Source organism: Ascaphus truei, unplaced genomic scaffold, assembly GCF_040206685.1.
Source record: "Ascaphus truei isolate aAscTru1 unplaced genomic scaffold, aAscTru1.hap1 HAP1_SCAFFOLD_561, whole genome shotgun sequence".
NCBI classification, from domain to species: domain Eukaryota; kingdom Metazoa; phylum Chordata; class Amphibia; order Anura; family Ascaphidae; genus Ascaphus; species Ascaphus truei.
The window spans coordinates 13,334-35,199 of NW_027456893.1; positions in this window are offsets into that span (position 1 = coordinate 13,334).

The window sequence follows — 21,866 nt, forward strand, 5'->3', positions numbered from 1 at the left end:
AACGGGTTAATGTTCCATGGACAGTGAAAGCTACAATATCTCTTTCCACAGCTTGAGTGCAGGGACTGCAGTTCCTCGGGAACTACAGTCCTCCAATTTCAGCACTCTCTTTTCTCATATATCAGTTGTTCTCTATCCCAGGAGGTTCTCAACTCCACTCCTCAAGATCCCCTAACAGGTCAGGCTTTGAGGATATCCCATCTTCAGCACAGCTGGCTCAGTCTTTGAGTTGAGAACTCCTACTCCAACTCATACACACTTCAATATACACAGTGTCCCACACAGGGGCGTAGCTATAGCCCGGGGACCCGCAATCTTGGGGGGCCCGTTCTCCCTCTATCGGTGGCAAATTGCGGCCTGAGATGCAGGAAGGAAGCATGGAGGGAATTCCCTTCCTCTGCAGGTGGGTGGGGCCCGAGTCGGGGGCAGGGCCCTGAGATGCAGGAAGGACAGAGGGGAAATCCCTTCCTCTGCAGGTGGGTGGGGCCTAGGTCAGGGGGCGGAACCTCCAGTAGTGCAATGTGGGACTGGAGCTGCAGCCTGAGAGACAGGCTGGGAAAGGTGAGAGGGAGGGGAAGGGATAAATCACCGGGGTAAAGACAGACATGAAAAGGAAAGGATACAGGAAGGAAGAGACACAAAGAGAAATGACGTACAAGAGAGAAATATATAAGAGGGAAAATAAAGACGAGAGAGAGAGAGAGCAGAGAGAGAGCAGAGAGAGATAGAGCAGAGAGCAGAGAGAGCATTAAATAGTTACATACAGTAGGGGATGAGGTTGAAATAAGACATACGTCCATCAAGTTCAACCTATGCTAAATTTAGACGACAGATACTTTATCTAACATATCTATACTTACTTATTAATCCAGAGGAAGGCAAACAAAAAAAACCTTAGTCATATCATCCAATGATATCTCATAAGGTGAAAAATAAATTCCTTCCTGACTCCAAGAATTGGCAATCAGATTTCTTCCTGGATCAACATTCTTCCCATGTTTTATTTTTTTGGTATATCCCTGTATACCTTTCTAAAAAGATGTCCAACTTTTTTTTTAACAAATTTATTGTATCTGTCATCACAGTCTCCATGGGTAATGCATTCCACATTTTAACTGCCCTTACTGTAAAGAACCCTTTCCTTTGTTGCTGGTGAAATCTCCTTTCCTCCAACCTTAAGGGATGCCTCCGAGTCCTTTGTACTGCCCGTGGGATGAATAGTTCTTTTGAAAGCTCTTTGTATTGTCCCCGAATATATTTGTATATAGTTATCATATCCCCTGAAAATAGAGAGAGCAAAGAGAGAGGGAGAGAGACATGAGGGGGAGAAAAGAGATAGAGAGAGACATGAGGGGCACTGAAACTTTTTTTCCCCAGGGGGCCCGCACATGTCTAGCTGCGCCACTGATCCCACATACGGTAGTTACAGTAGTATCACCCACTCATGTCAGGATTATTTGTTCATTATAGCCCTAAAAGGGGCCCCTAAAATCCATTTCCCCTGTGGACCTTCATTCCAACACTAGCTACAATTGGTTTTACCGCATCCAGTGTCACTACTATGGCTTGGTGTGTAAGCCCAATTAGTGTGTCTTTAGTATTGTAAGGTCTGGGGGAACACCTCTCTCTAAGGGGGTTCCTCCTGCGACTTTGCTTACCTTCGCTCCGGCTCTGCTTCCTCGCCGCCACGGGCAAGATCCTCCTTCCCCTCCGCTTCCCGCGGTGGCCACTGAACGCGCGCACGCCCGAGGACTTTTACGTCCTCCCTCAGGAGGAGTTCCCGCCCCCAGCTCAGGCTGCGCGTATCTCTCCCACGCGGTGCACACGCCTGATGCGCGTGCACCGCCCACAAGCCTCGCATCAAGTACAGCTGGGACTATCTTCTCCCCACCAATCCCTATCTTCCCTGGGGTCACTCCCCCTCTTCCTATTGGTCCTTCCTCCTATTTATACCTTGCTCAGCCATTCCTTTTTTGGCTGAGCATAGCTTTGTGTGACCTGTGTTTCCCACGGTCGTGCCTGTCTCAGTTCTTGTCTTTTTGTCTTCCCTAGTGATCCCTTGTGTACCGAACTGGCTTGGCTGTGGACCCGCTCTGGACTTCGACCCTTGGCTTGTACCCTGACCTCCTGAACTCTCCGACCCTTTACCTCGGCCTGCGGATTCCGACCTACCCCCCCGGCTCTGGGCCTCAGGCTCTCGGTACCAGCTATCTTCTGGAATCTCCCTTCTCGTCTGGCGAGTATCTTACTTTATCTTATACTCCCAGAAGGTTCCAGACGCCTATTTTCCACTTTCCAGGCGTGTCCCCGTAGCTGTGGGTGCAGTTGCTACCCATCTCACCTCAGTTTCGGGGTCCCTCCTTGTCCGTGGTGAGCACAGCGTAACTTTATGCTCAGCCCAATGGACATGGACCCCGAAGAGGTTGAGCGACCAAGCCCCATGCAGCGACTTCTCCAGCTAGAGGCGCAGCTTGCCTCCATGACGCAGGAGCTCTCTAGACTCTCCTCGTTGCAGCATTCCCCAGGCCCCTCTGCCATGGCAGCTGCGGCGTTTCCCTCTCCCAGTCTTCCCATGGCTGTGGATCCTCATCTCCCTGCTCCCAACCGCTATGCAGGGGACCCCCACGAGTGCAGAGGGTTTGTCAATCAGTGCGAGATTCAATTTGAATTATCTCCTTCGCGTTTTCCTACTGCACGTTCAGGGGTGGCCTATATTATGTCTCTCTTGAACGGAAAAGCCCTAGCCTGGGCATCCCCCATCTGGGAGCGGGAGCCTGCCATGACGCGTGACTATCCTCGCTTTCTTCGAGAATTTAGGCAAATATTCGATACGCCTGGTCGCCAAATTACGGCAGATTCTTCTCTTTTCCATATTTCCCAGGGTACTCGTTCTGTCGCCGAGTATGCTCTGGACTTCCGGACCATCGCGGCGGAGACCTCATGGAACGATGACTCACTCTCCGCAGCTTTTGGCAGGGTCTGTCTGACGCCATCAAGGACCAGCTGGCCACTATGGAGAGACCCACCAGATTGGAGGATCTCATTGCGGTCTGCATTCGCGTGGACCAGCGGCTACGAGAGAGAAGACTTGAACGCGCTCTTCCTCGTACCCCCTCCTCTTGGTCTACCAGCTGCAGTCTCGTCTCTTACGTTCCCCAACCCATGGATGAGCCCGAACCTATGCAGCTCGGAAGTCATCGGCTCTCTGCGTCTGAGAGACAGCGCCGACGAGATGGTGGACTTTGCCATTATTACGGTCATTCCGGTCACCTCCTGGTAAGCTGTCCTCTGCATCCGGGAAACGCCAAAATCCAATAAGGTATGAGAGGGTCTAGTTGGGTGTAATCTCTTCCTCTCTTTCTTCTTCAAAAAAATTCCCACTCGTATAATGCTGCCTATCTCCCTGATCCCCGCCTCCGCATTCATAGATTCCGGGTCTCAGGGAAACTTTATTGATCAGAGCTTTGCCTATAGGAATAAGATTCCCATCCGATCTAAAGCTGATCCAGTTGGTCTGGAGGCCATAGACGGGCGTCCTCTCCAACCAGCTTTTATTTCCCTGGAGACTTGTTCTCTATCCCTCTCCACGGAGGACGGTTACCAACAGAAGATTATCTTGGACGTGATCCACACTCCATCGGTAGATGTGATTCTGGGACTCCCCTGGTTGCAACTACACAACCCACATCTGGATTGGGTTAATAAAAATCCCATACGATGGAGCCCCCAGTGCCTCAAGACCTGTCTTCCCCCCAAACAGATGTTAGCTGGAGTGGATTTACCCGCGGAGTACAAAACTTCCCTCCCAACGGTCTACTGGGATCTGGCGGACGTTTTCGATAAGGTGCGTTCCGAAGTGTTACCTCCCCATAGAGACTTTGACTGTCCTATTGACCTTCTTCCCGGTGCTACTTTACCCAAGAGCCGTTCTTACCCCCTATCCATACCTGAGACCAAGGCCATGGCCGAGTATATCCAGGATAACTTGAGGAAGGGGTTCATCCGCAATTCTTCATCTCCAGCTGGAGCTGGATTTTTTTTTGTTAAGAAAAAGGATGGCTCCTTGCGCCCCTGTATTGACTACAGAGGTCTTAATAAGATTACGATCAAGAACCGTTATCCCCTGCCACTCATTTCCGAACTCTTCGATCGCCTACAGGGGGCAACAATTTTTTCCAAACTTGATCTCCGCGGAGCCTATAACCTTGTCCGCATCCGTCAGGGCGACGAGTGGAAGACCGCCTTTAACACCCGGGATGGGCATTATGAATACCTAGTCATGCCTTACGGTCTGTGCAATGCCCCGGCGGTCTTCCAGGAGTTTGTCAACGAGATCTTCAGCAATCTCCTCGACAGCTTCGTTATCGTATACCTTGACGATATCCTTATTTTTTCTAAGTCCCTCTCTGACCACATTCAGCACACCAAATTAGTCCTGTCTCACCTTCGGGAGAACCATCTCTACGCTAAGCTAGAGAAATGTTCTTTTCATCTTTCTTCCATTCCCTTTCTTGGATACATCATTTCTAGCACTGGCTTCTCTATGGACCCAGTCAAACTCAAAGCTGTCTTAGAATGGCCACAACCCACTTATCTGAAAGCCATACAGCGATTCTTGGGATTTGCGAATTACTATCGTAAATTCATCAAGAATTTTTCATCTACCGTGGCCCCCATTACTGCCCTTACAAAAAAGGGAGCTAACACAGCAGTTTGGTCTCCTGCAGCTCTCCAAGCTTTCGACTCCCTTAAAAAATCTTTCGCTTCTGCTCCTATTTTGCGTCATCCTGACCCCGGGCTTTCCTTTACCTTAGAGGTAGACGCATCCGACGTCGGTGCTGGCGCCATTCTCTCTCAGAGACAGTCCCCACAGGCCAAACTTCATCCCTGTGGGTTCTTTTCAAAAAAAAATTCTTCGGCAGAACGGAACTATGACGTCGGAAACAGAGAGCTCCTGGCTATTAAACTCGCCCTTCAGGAATGGAGACATCTTTTGGAGGGAACGGAGACCCCCATTTCAATCCTTACTGATCATAAAAATCTACTTTACATTGAGAGTGCACGTCGCCTTGTGGCACGTCAGGCTCGATGATCTCTTTTTTTTCGAGATTTAATTATCTCATATCTTACATTCCTGGCTCTAAGAATCAAAAGGCAGATGCACTTTCACGTCAATTCCTGTTCGAGGACAATTCCGAAGTTATCTCCGAAACAATCTTACCCTCCAAATATATAATTTCGGCCAACTCTTTTGATATCCTGGATCAGGTCATGGCAGCACAATCTAATCTCCCGAGGGGTCTTAAGGTGCCGGTCGGCCATCTGTATGCAGCTCCACGCTTCCTTAAGAAGATTCTTGGTGGGGTCATTCTTCTAGGTCAGCCGGTCATCCAGGCATTAGCAGAACTTCTGACCTCATTGGTCGTACCTTTTGGTGGCCAACCATGTTGCAGGACATTTCGGAGTATGTAAAAACCTGTCCAATCTGCGCCCAGGTTAAGACCATTCGTAAAAGGCCGTACGGCCTTCTACAACCCCTTCCTATACCAGAACGCCCATGGAGTCATCTGTCCATGGACTTTGTGGTGGAACTTCCAACCTCTAAAGGGATGAACACCATTTTGGTTGTCGTGGATCATTTTTCCAAGCAGGCCCATTTCATCCCTCTCAAAGGCCTACCTAATTCCGCCACCCTTGCAGACGTTTTTGTTAAAGAAATATTCCACATTCACGGAGTTCCTCTTTCCATCGTATCCGATCGAGGTACACAATTTGTCTCAAAATTTTGGCGGGCCTTCGCTCGCAGGATGGATATCACCCTCCACTTTTCTTCCGGGTATCATCCCCAAACTAATGGACAAACCGAGAGAACGAACCAGCCAGGACAATTGGGTAGATTTACTTCCGTGGGCAGAGTTCTCCCATAATTCTTTAAAGAACAGCTCCACGCTGAAATCCCCTTTTTTCATTAATTACGGTTATCACCCGGGTCAGCTGCCCATCACCTCAGTTCCTTCCGGGGTTCCAGCAGCCGATGACCGAATCAAGGATCTTCAGGAATCCTGGAAAAAGATCCAAGAGGCTTTAAGAAAGGCAACCCACAGACAAAAGGTACGGGCAGATCGTCACCGCCGTCAGGCACCAGTCTTCAAACCAGGGGATAAGGTCTGGCTCCAAGCTGGCTCCCAGGTACTTGGGCCCATTCTCAGTAGTGGAGCGGATCAATCCTGTGGCATATCGTCTGGAACTTCCTCCATCCATGAAGATACCCTCCGTGTTCCACGTGTCACTGCTGAAACCTGTGTCCCAGAGTCCGTGGTTCCATAGGACACCAATTGACCCTAAGCCAGTCATAGTTCAGGGGCAGGAGGAGTTTGAGATCCAGTCTATTCTGGATTCCAGGAGGACGAGGGGTTCGGTGCAGTACCTGGTTCACTGGAAGGGCTTTGGTCCAGAGGAAAGATCTTGGGTACCCAACCATCAAATACATGCTCCCAGACTGCTGAGACTCTTTCACTCGAAATTTCCCCAAAAGCCATATTGGAGTCGTCCTGAGGCCGCTCCTCAAGGGGGGGGGGGGGTACTGTAAGGTCCGGGGGAACACCTCTCTCAAAGGGGGTTCCTCCCGCGACTTTGCTTACCTCCGCTCCGGCTCTGCTTCCTCGCCGCCGCGGGCAGGGTCCTCCTTCCCCTCCGCTTCCCACGGTGGCCACTTAACGCGCGCACGCCCGAGGACTTTTACGTCCTCCCTCAGGAGGAGTTCCCACCCCCAGCTCAGGCCGCGCGTATCTCTCCCGTGCGGCGCACACGCCTGATGCGCGTGCACCGCCCACAAGCCTCGCATCAAGCACAGCTGTGGCTATCTTCTCCACACCAATCCCTATCTTCCCTGGGGCCGCTCCCTCATCACTCCCCCTCTTCCTATTGGTCCTTCCTCCTATTAATACCTTGCTCAGCCATTCCTTCTTTGGCTGAGCATAGCTTTGTGTGACCTGTGTTTCCCACGGTCGTGCCTGTCTCAGTTCTTGTCTTTTTGTCTTCCCTAGTGATCCCTTGTGTACCGAACCGGCTTGGCTATGGACCCGCTCTGGACTTCGACCCTTGGCTTGTACCCTGACCTCCTGAACTCTCCGACCCTTTACCTCGGCCTGCGGATTCCGACCTACCCCTCGGCTCTGGACCCCAGGCTCTCGGTACCAGCTATCTTCTGGAATCTCCCTTCTCGTCTGGCGAGTATCTTACTTTATCTTATACTCCCAGACAGTTCCAGACGCCTATTTTCCACTTTCCAGGCGTGTCTCCGTAGCTGTGGGTGCAGTTGTTACCCATCTCACCTCAGTTTCGGGGTCTCTCCGTGTCCGTGGTGAGCACAGCGTAACAAGTATCAGTTTAAACACTGACTGTTGCTGCTGAAACTAGAAAATGCTCAGGCACCCTGTGTGTAACAAAAAAGGAAAAAGCAGACTCCAAAAGACGGAGACCGCAGAAACTCCAAAAACGGGGCACTCAGGGAAGGTATTAAAAGGTACAAAGTTTAACTATTTATTAATGTATCAATGATCGGAAAAAAAGGAAAGACAATAATAAAAGCATTTAAAAAACATATACAAACTACTCCAGTTAAAAAATGTATATAAACCTGTGAGGTTGCAGCAAGCTAAAGCAGATAAAGAAACACACAAAGTATACAGTATAACAGTCGTCTGCAGTGTTAATGCTGAATTTATAAATGTGCACGTTGTGAGCAGCTATCACAGAAAGACAGGAGGGGTAAGGGTAAAACCTCTCCCGAATTAAAGGGATAGCTATCCAGCTGGAAAAATGGCTTTACAGATGTAACAAAGGCAAATGATGATGGAGCATACAGCAGCTAAGGACTGGATGTAATACTAACAAATGAATCAAACACATGTAGTAAGAGAATCATAATGAAAGCAGGGTTTGCATATGGTGTGAATTGCAAACTGGAAAAGGGGGCCAAGTAGTTGGGGCTAAAGATAATCACTCAGATACTACACAAAATAGTCCATGAGTCCTGCATGATAGAGGCAAGGTCAGGTGACCCACAAGGTTGAATAATGATCTTGATAAACCTTAATATTAGTAACTCTGGGGCAATAGTGAATGCATACTGAATGCTATATCCAGATTAATGACAAAAGGTAATACAATTGTAGCCAAACTTCATAGGCATGCAAAGGTGCTTGTTAAGCAAAAAATACCCTGTGCGCCAAATAAGGAGTACCCCTGTTTCCCATGATAATTAAACGTGGCAATAGGAGAGGCAAAACATAGTATGCTCAAGTTACAGACGAGAGATGTTCTGGATTTCCAGTATGGATTCTTTGCAACCGTCTGGCATCAATCAAGATTGGGAATTAATTTTTTTGTAAAATATATATTTCATATTCTTCTCCTTGGGAGATAGTTTAATCATGGGGTTTCATATTATTTATTTATGTAATCAATATATTTAGATATTTTAGATATTTTCAATTTTGGTTGATGTTGGTTCTTTAATAAGTTTATATATATTTTTCTATTTATTATTATTATTTGAGATCCTTGATTATTATGTACATTTCTTTCTCATTTTATATTTCTTTATTTTCCTTCATTATGTATTACTTTAATATTTGTGTTTAATATTATTATCTTATTACTAGAAAAATAGGGTGAAGGCGATCACAGCAATTGGAGTCCAGCCCAAGAAGGGATAAAGTTAAAATCAGCTTTAATAATACATGCTGCACATCACAGAAGGGGCACTCTGACGCGTTTCGTCCCTCTCCGGGACTTTATCAAAGAATAAAAAACCCTTTTTACACAGACTCTTTAAATAGTTGGGGTCTCATTATAATTGGTTGTTCTTAATCAAAGACCTGTTGAACATAATCAAACTAATGATCTAACAGTGTTTGAGTAGAACCCATTCAGTGAGTCTGCGTGAGACAAATTAATAAAAACAATTATATATAATGACATATAGCACAAACATAATTAAAAACAAATGGTACAATGTGATGTAAAGCATGAACTAATATGTAACATTTTGACAAAACACATATGGATATGAAGTCGAAAAGGTATATATAATATAATTTCATGTTTAAAAATATTAATGACAATAGATAAACAAACCAATCATTTTATGGTAATAAAGAAGATAATGAATTATAAACATTATATATGCTATCTGTAGACAACACGTATAAAAGATCATACAAAATATTAATATATAAAAATATAATTCTATAATATAATATTAATTTTTGTGCAAACCATATATAATGGAAAAAGAATAACGATGTGCGGGATAGATACAGTATGGATATACACTCTCTCTGCTCTTCCACTCCCTGGTTCAAAGGAAATGTTTTAACTCCCAATCTGTGTTTATTCCATGTGGGTGGAGAGTATTGAGAGTGTATATCCAATACATCTCTTGTTTATTTAGTGTGTTCTCTCTATTGCCACCCCTAGGGTGACACTGAATGTGTTCAATAGCAGAAAAGGTGAAATTTGCAATGCCTCCCTTAAGGCATTGTGTAAAGTGTCTTGATACTGGATGGAGTAAATCACCTTTCCTAATAAGGCGTACGTGTTCCGCTACTCTGACCTTAAGAGGTCTTGTTGTGCGACCCACATATCTTGATCCACACTTGCAATAAAGAACATATATAACATAACTAATATTGCAGTTTAGAAAGGTCTTGATTTTGTATTTACTTAGGTTGTTATTAAACATAATACTATTTGTTGGAAACGCATATTGACACATTGTACAGTTGCCACATTTGAAAAATCCTTTTGGAATGCCGCTGACATTTGGGAAACCGGACCTACTATCGTACATACTTGGTGACAGATGAAATGCCAATGTTTTGGCCTTACAGTAGGTGAACCTCAGCCCACCTTCAACAATTGGGCGAATGTCATTGTCCAGTAACAGGGTATGCCAATGCTTGTGGATAATATTACAAATCTGTTTAGATTGTTGACTATATGTCGTAATAAGATAAGGACTTTTCCCTTCGTCAAAATGCAAAGCATTGGCCCTCCCTCCGCTGGGCAGTGATCTTTTTCGTTTGCAAATAAGAGTTTTTCTATCTGTGACATTTGCCTTATCAAAGGCTGCTGAAATGTCTTTGGCAGAATACCCCCTGGCAAGAAATGTTTTAGACATCTCTCCTGATCGAGACAAGAAGACCTCATTGTCAGAGCACAGTCTTTTTAATCTCATAAATTGAGCCCCAGGAATGTTCCTAATTAATGACCGCGGATGACAGTTTTGTGCGCTTAGGAGTGTATTCCTGGAGTTCTCTTTCCGATAAATGTCTGATTGTATATGCATATTGTTGTCAATGTACAGGACCAAATCCAAATATTGTTTTTTGTTTGAGTAATATTTATGCCTTTATATTCATTTATTGAACATTGGGTCATTTAATGCATAATCTATTCACATCGATCTTTGAGATCATTTAAATACATTATGATTAGTTCATAATCTTTTGTTTTTTTATGTTCATGCTTACACATTCATTTATTGACTATTGGGTCATTTGATATATAATATATTCATTTTGATGTTTATAGAGGTGATGTTTTATGTCTTCATATATATATATATGTATATATTTATACACTTCCTTAGTTTTTCTTTTCTTAATAATATTTATTTCTTTTGGAGTTCACTCTATTATAGTATGCTTCATTTTTAGATATATTTTTTACATTTCTTCTTATTTTAGTTGTGTGTTTATGGATACATACACACACATATATATATATATATATATATATATATATACACAATTGGGGACTGCGCTTGGGTGTGGTATGATTGCAAAAAATAGAGAAAAATAAAATATGAAAATGAAACCCAATAAAAAACATATATCTCAATGCATAAACTCTTACTGATAAAAAAATCAATGAAAAAAATATATAAATAGTGCATGAATAATTACACACAGGTGTGCTGTGGACCCTCTTAAATACAAACTATATTGACAGTCCTTCAAAGTCCATGAATGTATCAAGTCCAATACAAGGGAAAAAACCCGGCACTACCAGGATAAAGGCAGCCTCTTTACAAGGGCACAACGACCTCCCTCTCCACCTGCATAGAAAAATGAAGGAAAAAACCCAGCCAATCCTAGTGCATTACTGTGCAAAAAATGATTTTATTTCCCAAAAAAGCTCATAAATTGAACTCACAAACATAAAAGATAAAAATGCATGTTATGAGGTAATACTCATGCTCCAAAGATCAGCAAACGCCCGCTCCTCTGCTACACTGCTCCGTAACTCCACCGGATCTGATATAGCCCTCGTGAGTAACCGCCAGCAGGAACGCACAACATCAGGCTCAGACTCAGACTCAGAAAGGAGTTCGTGGAGAACCAGCGGGGGGACGGCCGGCCGAAGGGGGGGGGCATGCACATACATAAATTATGACAATACATATGCCCACTGCTCTCCACCCCCTCCCCCACTCCCCTTTCCCCACCACTCCCCTTTCCCCCCCACTCCCCTTTCCCCCCCTCCCCTTTCCCCCCCACTCCCCTTTCCCCCACCACTCCCCTTTCCCCCCCACTCCCCTTTCCCCCCCTCCCCTTTCCCCCCCCTCCCCTTTCCCCCCCCACTCCCCTTTTCCCCCCCACTCCCCTTTCCCCCCCACTCCCCTTTCCCCCCCTCACTCCCCTTTCCCCCCCTCACTCCCCTTTCCCCCCCCCACTCCCCTTTCCCCCCCACTTTACCTGATCCGCAGTCCCTCAATGTCCAGGTACCTCATTCCCGCAATGTTTTACATTGAGGGGATGTGTTCCCTACCTGTCTTCTGGGTTAGGGAGGGTTCCGATGTCTTCCGTGTGAAGCTTGAGTCAGATCTGGAAGACAGCAGTATAGGTTATTTCGGTGTAGTATAGGGCAAGTAAGATATATAGGGTAAATAAGAGATCCAGAGTGTGGGGGGGTTAGAGAGAGAGAGGGAGAGAGAGTGGGGGGGAGAGAGAGAGTGTGTGGGGGGGGTGAGAGAGAAGAGAGAGAGAGAGTGGGGGGAGAGAGAGAGAGAGTGGGGGCAGAGAGAGAGATAGTGGGGGCAGAGAGAGAGAGAGTGGGGGGAGAGAGAGAGTGGGGGGAGAGAGAGTGGGGGGAGAGAGAGAGAGTGGGGGGAGAGAGAGAGAGTGGGGGGAGAGAGAGAGAGTGGGGGGAGAGATAGAGAGAGTGGGGGGGAGAGATAGAGAGAGTGGGGGGAGAGATAGAGAGAGTGGGGGAGAGAGAGAGTGGGGGGGAGAGAGAGGGTGTGGGGGAGAGAGAGGGTGTGGGGGAGAGAGAGGGTGTGGGGGAGAGAGAGGGTGTGGGGGAAAGAGAGAGTGTGGGGGGAGAGACACAGAGGGGAGAAACGGTGGGTGACACACACAGAGGGTGGGTGATACACAGAGAGAGGGTGACTGACTGACGGGGGGGTGACTGACGGGGGGGGTGACTGACGGGGGGTGACTGACGGGGGGGTGACTGATTGGGGGGGTGACTGATGGGGGGTGACTGATTGGGGGGGTGGTGACTGATTGGGGGGGGGTGGTGACTGATTGGGGGGGGTACCTCTGGTGTCACACACATACACATGCTCCCATACACACATACACTTGCTCCCATACACATGCTCCCATACACATACACACATACACTTGCTCCCATACACATACACACATACACTTGCTCCCATACACATACACACATACACTTGCTCCCATACACATACACACATACACTTGCTCCCATACACATACACACATACACTTGATCCCATACACATGCTCACACACACATGCTCACACACCACACACACGGGGGGGGGGGAGGGAAAGGCCGCGACCAGCACCACCACCACGCTCCTCCCTCACCCACCCGCGCCAATCACCCGCTCGTGGGGGGGGGGGCAGTCCGACACCCTCCCCCCATACCTCACGCGGGCATATTGGAAGCTTTGGGGAGGCAGGGTGGGGGGGGAGGCACGTGGCGAGGTATCCCCAGGGGACAGTCAGCCCCGCAGTGGCCGTCACTATCCTGCTCTCCTCGCCGGCATGTCTTCACAATGCGCGGCCAAGCAGCTTTGCAGACTGCTTCTTCCCCCCAGCCCGCGGCGGCATGAAGCTAGCTGGCGAGGAGGCGGCAGGGTAGGTGGGAGTCACGTGGTGAGGGCCGAGGGCCGAGGGCTAAGCCCCCCCCCGCACGCCAACCGGGCTGCCAGCAGTGGGGACCTCCCGCCCCGGGCAGCGATCGGTGGATCGAGGGGGAAGGGGACAGGAGCAGGGCACAGGAGGAGGGGATGGGGACAGGAGCAAGGGACAGGAGGAGGGGAAGGAAACAGGAGCAGGGGAATGGAGGAGGGGAAGGGGACAGGAGCAGGGGACAGGAGCAGGGGACAGGAGGAGGGGACAGGAGGAGGGGAAGGGGACAGGAGCAGGGGACGGGGACAGGAGGAGGGGACAGGAGAGCTGCCGCGGTGGGGAGTAGGGAGCCATGTAGGGACCAGGGGGATCGCAGGGAAGGAGCAGAGGGGCAGCAGCATGGCGAGTACTTACTCTTGATGTCCGGGCAGAAAGAATGGCCGCTCGTTGGGGGCGGCTCATATAGAGCCTGGCCGCGCGCCCACAAAGCCTGGAAGCGCGCGCCAATCAGCAGTCAGGTAGGGAGTTTTTTTTTTTTTTTTTTTTTTTACAGCGCGAGCAGGGAAAATTTGAGCGCGAAAGGGGGAAATTTAAAAAAAAAAACACGTGTGCTGCTTGGGCCATGAGTTACTCGCCCGGGGGTTAAATCTACCCGCCCCGGGCGAGTAAATGTATAGGATTGTTGAACACTGTATATTTCGCGCTCATATATATATGTATGTATGTATGTATGTATGTATGTATGTTATATATATATATATATATATATATATGTATATATATATGTATATATATATATATATATATATATATATATATATATATATATATATATATATATATATATATATATATATATATATATATGTATATATATATATGTATATATATATATATATATATATATATATACAGTGTTCGACAAACCTATACATTTGCTCGCCCCGGGCGAGTGGATTTAACATCGTGGCGAGCTCCTATTGGCCCAAGCAGCACACGTTTGGTTCTAGGTGGCGAGTAGATTTTTTTGTGTGGCGAGTAGATTTTTTGGTGATTTGTCGACCACTGTATATATATATATATATATATATATATATATGTATATGTATATATATATATATATATATATATATATATATATATATGTATATATATATATATATATATATATACATATATATATATATGTAATACAACACCAACCCCCAACAACCCCTATACCCCCTAACATACAGTACATATATTTATTTTTTGGGATGCACAGCAATGATACTATAGGCCGGCAGTGGCCCTCGGGAGGTCCCGCAGGTGTCCGAGGGTCCCCGCTTGCCTACAGTACCAATTCGGTGCCCCAAAAAAATAATTAAAAAACTTATCAATACTTAAAAATAAATACAGCCCCCCGCCCCCTAACACATACAGTATAGTAATGGGCAAAATTATTATTATCCACATATGGATAATAGTGCATTTGCCCATTTAAAATACATAAAGCAGAATAAATAAAATAAATACATACTGCACTCACCCTTGCCCGGCTGCCACGATGAAGGCCGTTCTCATCCTCATCCCATCCATGTCCCCCTCCGATGCTGCAAAACATACACAAGAATAAAAAGAGCCTATGTAATGTCCCCTAACCCCTTAATCACCTTAGCGGTTATTAACTGCTATAGTAATTAACGGGTTAACCACACTCACCCACTACTCACCCGGGAGGCCTAAACACCCTCCCCCACTACCCACCCGGGAGGCTTAACCACCCTCACCCACTACCCACCTGGGAGGTCTACCCACCCACCCTTGGGGACAATACCCCCTTCCCAACCCCCACTACCCACAAGAAAAACAATACACAGAATAGTCCCACAATAAACATTTCTATATTTAATAAGCAATACATAACGTACCCACTCCCTGAACCCCCCCATAAAACATGATTTATTATTTGACATACAGGCTTAATACCCCAGGCCGACGGGAGTCCCCGCTGGTCCCGACGGGTGTCTGCAGGCCCCACAGTGCACCAGTACCCTAGGGTCTGGAGGCTTCCGGGTGGTCCACGCCAGGTGCTGTGGGCCTCCAGGTGGTCCCCGCGTGTCACTGTGGTCCCCAAATGGTGTCCACGGGTGGACCCGCGGGTGTCTGGGGGTGTCAAGGAATCCTCCTTGATAAAGCACCGTGTTGTGTGAAACGCGTAGGAGGTTTATACCTCTTTTTGTTATGTCTTATAGTCAATAAATATTTCTTATTTTTATATCACCTGTCTCCTGGGGCAGTGTGCTGCTCTGTACATTTTTTTTTACATATCAGGACATAATAACAATCATCTGTTCCTTAGCAGGTCTTAAAATTAGGTAAATACAACCTCAGATGAACAACAACAGATGACATATTACACCGTGTCATGATTTATTTAACAAAAATAATGTTTTTTCAATAAAGTAGTCATTTTTGTCAGACCTGTCTCTCTGTTTTGCTGTGCGCTGCACACACATTGTTTTTGGCAGCTCAGGAGACCCCCTGATCCCACACAATATTCCAGATATACAGGTCCCGTTATTGCGTGCCGGTATCTCTCTGCTTTGTTTACATCCCGCGGTCACGTGATCGGGACTTCTCAAAGCAGAGGAATACCGGCACCCCATAACGGGGCCTGTATCTCAGGAAACAGGGGGTCTCCGGACCTGAAACCAACGCGGTTCAGCTACGGAGACCCCCTGCACATCTACACTACTAATAAAAAAATTTTTAACAGATATTTATTTTTTGCCGAGGTTGCCGCAGACAGAGACGAATCTCTCTCTGCCGCAGACAGATCTCAGCAGGGGAGGCCTTTTCGGCAGGCAGACCGCCTCGCCACCGGCAAACCGCAATGTTTTCAAATGTTGCTCTCGCAGGGTTTCGGGAGGGATTCGGGAGGGATTCGGCCATTACTGCATACTGCGAGGGCAACACACAGTTCAAACCCCTGTCGAGAGTGCCTTTTCGGCGCTTACTGCATTGAGCCCTATGGGTGGGTGGTTAGTGTTAGGAACAGGGTTTAGGGATGCGGTGAAAGCTGACCCCAGCTTGGAAGGTATGAGACTTCGGGCGTCTGAGTCTAGGGCAAGTGAAGGGTTAGACCACTTTCTGTGGCACTGCGGGCTTCTGTATAGGAAGCAAGGTTCTACCGGGTTAGATAGAGTCTGGACAGGCTAGTGGTACCCAGGGAATGTAGGCAGCAGTTAATGCAGGTAGTCCACTCCATTCCACTAGCGGGGCATCAGGGGGCCACTCAGACGAGAGCCCGGCTGTTGCAGCCTTACTCCTGTCCGGAGGCATCAGGGGCAGTGTAAGATTTCTGCCGCCCCGGTGATGCCTGCCAGCCAGTGGGTAAGGCGGGCGATTGTGTGAGGATACTTCTGGACTCGTTACCAGTAAGGGGGAACCTGTTTAAGAGAGTAGCTAAGGTAGTGTTAGGTATCTTTGCTAAGATAGGTTTTCCTAGAGGGGTGCTAGTTGAGTTAGGGTGCCGGGTAAGTAGGCAGCCAGGAGCAGTACAATCCAAACTTCCAGTGACAAAAGGCGCTTCCGCGCTGAATCCCTTCAGTGTGTAGATATAATAAACAGATAAGCAGGACTGGATAGGGGGGTAGATAGACTGATAAATGTGGTAAAGTCCCCAGATGGACCAATGATCCCTGAAGGGTAAGGTATGTGGCTTGAATAACCCAACCAAACCCTCATTGGAATGGTTCCTGAACTCACAATAGGTACTGTCAATAATAAGAAAAGTACTCACAGAAACCCCTTGATCCGAAGTCCTGACAGGCGTGCAGCCCAATGTAGAGATGCTGGTCTAGAAAAAACAAAAGGATATACTGGCGCACAGCCAAGAGTGGGTCCCAAACAAATTGAGTTAAAAAAATATCCTTTATTATTCCATCTAAAAGGTAGAGGTAAACACGAAATGCGTAGGAGGGTGTTTACCTCTACCTTTTTAGATGGATTAATAAAGGATATTTTTTAAACTCAATTTGTTTGGGACCCACTCTTGGCTGTGCGCCAGTATCTCCTTTTGTTTTTCTAGCCAGGAGCAGTAGCCAGGGCTAGGTTAGAACAGCATAGGGTTCTGTTCTCGGACCAGCTGGGCAGGACACATACAGTAGTACAGATCATCCTGTCCTCACAGGAGATCTGCGTCCTCTGTATAAGCATGCCTACCGGGTATCTGCAGAGGTGCAGGGCAGTATAGAGAGGGAGGTAGGAGAGATGCTGGCCCTAAGGGTAAGTGAACCGTCTCAGAGCCCTTGGGCTTGTCGGGTAGTCACCGTACCTAAGAAGGATGGGACCAACCGCTTCTGTGGGGACTACCGGCAGCTCAATTTAGGGGCGGTGTCAGATGCTTATCCCATTCTCCGCATGAATGAGCTAGATGAGCTCGCAGGGGCAAAGCATCTGACAACTAGGGATCAAAGTAAAGGGTACTGGCAGATCCCCCTGACCCAGGAGGCTAGGGAGAAGTCAGCCTTCATCACTCCGAGTGGCCTCTATGAGTTTTTAGTGATGCCATTCGGGATGAAGAATGCCGCGGCTACCTTCCAATGCTTGGTCAATAGGTTACTGGAGGGAGTGCAAAGTTATGCAAGGGCATACCTGGAAGAGTTAGCTGTATTTAGTCATTCATGGGATTCACATCTAGTGCATGTAGCAGCGGTGCCAGAATTAGGGAAGTGGGGCTCACATTGAAACCCACTAAGTGCTTAGTCGGAATGGCAGAGTTATTGTACCTAGGGCACCGGGTGGGCGGAGGGCATCTTACACCTGAGCCAGCTAAGGTTGAGGCAGTAGTGCAGTGGCCCGTCCCTAAGACTAAGAAGCAGGTTATAGCTTTTCTAGGCACCGCTGGCTACATCCGAAAGTTTGTCCCGGAGTACAGTGCTGTGGCTAAACCCCTGATTGACTTGTCCCAGAAGCGACTCTCAGTACGGGTTGTCTGGTCTCCCACCTGTGAAGTTGCTTTCCAGGCATTAAAAACCGCACTGTCCACTCAGTGTTCCTATACTATTCTAAAAAGTTTTTGGTGAAGACGGATTCCTCGGGCTTTGGCATCGGGGCTGTGTTCAGCCCAGTAGGGGAGGAGGGCAGCGGGCATGGCAATGCGGATTGACTATCCCGCAAGGACAGTCCCATGGACACATTAACCTCAAGAGCTGTGCAGCCAGTTAAACCGCCGGATGGGATGGTTGTAACAGCGCCTACACTTTGAGATGGGGAGGTGTGATGGTGAGGGGGTACCCAGGCCATTAATAAAGGTATTTGGCCTGGCTGGGTGCCCCTGAGCCATAATGGGGAACTGTAATTATCAGCTCTTCAACTCAATCATGGCATGTAACTGAATGCGTAATAAAGCTGTATGTGTATTTTTACTGTTCCAGGTGTGCCAACCAGCGGAGATGTGCAGGGCATGAGCTTCAGGGGTGATTTTACGGTAACATTTTGTCAGGGTGTGTTTGGGTAGAAAGGGGCCAGTGTTGCGTGTTACCCCGAAACATGTACTTAGGAATCCCCCCAGATTCCTGAGGACATTAGGTACACAGACCACTAGATAAAATCCTTCCTAGAAAGCAGTTGGCAGCTCACTGCCAAATCTCCCTGCTTCAGCACAGACCAAGAACAGTAAGACCTGGCAGGGAATGGAATTACCTTCAAAGGTCCCCGGTATATGCCCATGAACCCCATTACCAATGGGGGGGGGGGAGGGTTCAGTGTATCTCCCGCCAGGTATAAAGAGGCGAGAGTTATATGTTTTTAAGTTAAAGTGTATCATATGGCAACGTTTCCCTGTATAAGTGGAAAAGAAAATGGTTTTAAAAGTCCCCAAGGTTTAGATTTTTATTAAAGTAATGTTCAGAAGAAGTCATTCAGTATGGGAAAAAATCCATTTGCATGGGAGACACAAGGGCTACTCCGCCATCTAAGCTTCAAAGGCAATCCAGGATATGGAGGTGTTAACCATTTGTTAGCAAGGAGGGGGAAAGGACGAGAATTTCAATATGCCATCCTGGCAAGTGGCTGCTCTGCCGAGACTGAGCGGCGCCAGGTAGAGGGGACGGGCCTCATATGCTAAGCGGCCAAGGTGCAAAGTTGGCACATGCCCAGAGCAGACTGAGAAGCCCCTCTGCCAGGTTTGTAAAGTATTGGCAACTCTGTGATAGGGGGAAGGAATTATTCCCACGGAGTAGATTGGCTGCACGGGTTAAGTATAGGACTGTTTAGTGCATAAGATAGATACCCTGCAGCCCATCGGGAAGCAGATCCATCATGTAACAAGAGTCATCATGCTGTAACAGATTCGTCATGCTGTAAGAGTTTCATACCATCTAAGGATCCATGCAAGAAACATCTAAGTTTCAAGATTTTAACGTTTCATCACGAAAGAAGCAGCTCTGGTGGCGTAAACAGCAGCGGCAAGTTGCCCTGCTGGCCGAGGACTGTTTCAGGCTCTTTTTGCGAGATACTCCCGCTCCTGGTGAATTGCTCCTAGAGACTTTGTTTTGGCAACATTTCATTTTGGGAACATTTTATTTCGTTTGACACAGTTCCAGTAAGTGTATTTTTCGTTGTAATTTAAATCAAGCTGTGTATGTTCATTCTGTAAATAAATCATAATTTATGTTATCTCTTGTTTTGCTCAATCAAAAGATCTGGGTATTTTGGTGTTAAAAGTTCTGGTCTACCGTGACACCCACCACAACAGGGAATTAATTCAACCATTAACCAACAAAGCCCAAAAAATTAGAAATAATGCAGCAAAATGACAAACAATTACATCCACATAATAAACACACATAGAAAAAATCACCCTCAATACAAAGCAAGAAATCAAAAACAAATTATTGACCTAATAATGTATTGATCTGGACCCTAAAGTGGAACAGATTAATACATTATCAGTCAATGTGCAATTAAAAAATGACCAAAAAATAAATAAAATCGAAAACCCTGTCAAAAATACATTTACAGTACGTACATCCAACATTTTGACTTACCTTTAGAAGCGTTGGCCCTCCGAATCCCGGGAAATCAGGAAACTCACATACCGCGAAGGCCCGAAACTGCATCCGATGCCATCCGCAATGAAGATCCGGATCAGGTACCCCAACTCTTCTTCTTTCTTTTCTCTTTAATCCGCTTCTTTTATCTTCTTCTGTAATTATTTTTGTATTTTCTTTATCTTCTTTCTTCATCTGTCAATTCAAAAACCCAATGGTAGATCCACAGCATGATGTTGTCTCGTTGTCTTCTTAGGCTCAATGGGGCGTCATGGCCTTAAATATGGCTTGTGATGTCACATCTGGGCGGGAAATGGTTCAATAGCCATCTAATTAGCTGTTAAAACCATGTGCACTTTTTTTTATGATGTAATTTAAAGGGAATGATGCCAGCCAATCAGAATGGCTGCGCATCATTTCCCTTTAACATGACGTCACTAAAGCCAATATTGCCGGTGTCACATGGTAATTCAGCCAATCAGATCGTGGGAACTTATTCCCCAATGTGATCGGTTGTTGTACACCATGTGACAGTCATTTTAGGTCAAGTATGTGACGTCATCCAAAGACAGTCATATGCTGTACTACAACCAATCAGATTGAGGATTTAGTTCCCACGATCTGATTGGCTGAAATACCATGTGACGCGCCCGCTCCCTCCCCATGTCCTTCCACCACTGTTGCTGGAATAACCTCCTGCACCCTGGGTTGACTTGTGACCAGGTGGGAGGAGGGGGGTGGCGGACAGAGGGGAGAAGGGGGCGGAGAAAGGTGGGAAAAGGGCGAGGGAGAGAGGTGGGAAGGGGGCGGAGAGGGGTGGGAAGTGGGCGGAGAGAGGTGGGAAGCGGGCAAAGAGAGGTGGGAAGGGGGAGAGAGAGAGAGGTGGGAGGGGGGGGAGAGTAGGGTGACCAGTCGTCCCAATTTTGCCGGGACAGTCCCGTTTTTTTTGGCCTGTCCCGGGTGACAGCCCGTCCCGGAAATGTCACGGGTTTTGCCCCTGGTGACTGGTTCCCTGCGTGAGGCGGCGGCGGTGCGCGGGAGCAGCGAAAGAAGGATGCGGCGGCCGTGAGTATTTTTTTTTCTTTTCCAATAGCAGAATGCCGGGGGGCGGGGCTTTAGAGTAGAAGCAGGGGATTGGTTGGAGGTCAGAGTATGCCGGGGGCGGGGCTTAGTAACGGGGTGCGGATGCAGTGAGCTGAGGTACAGTATGTCCTGTGTGTCTTGTCTGTCCTGTCTGTGTATCTCCTGTATGTCATAGGAGATGAGGAGGGGAAGGCATGCTGAGGGGAAGGCATGGCATGATGAGGGGAAGGCATGGCACAATGAGGGGAAGGCATGGCATGAGGAGGGGAAGGCATGAGGAGGGGAAGGCATGGCATGAGGAGGGGAAGGCATGAGGAGGGGAAGGCATGGCATGAGGAGGGGAAGGCATGGCATGAGGAGGGGAAGGCATGGGGAGAGGAGGGGAAGATATGAGGAGGAATGGGGGAGATATTAGGAGATGAGGAGAGGGAGATATGCGGAGGGGAAGGTATGAGGAGGGGAAGGTATGAGGAGGGGAAGGTATGAGGTGAGGAGGGGGAGATATGAGGAGGAGAGGGGAAGGTATGAGTGGGAGATGAGGAGGGATGGGGGTGATATATGGAGGGGG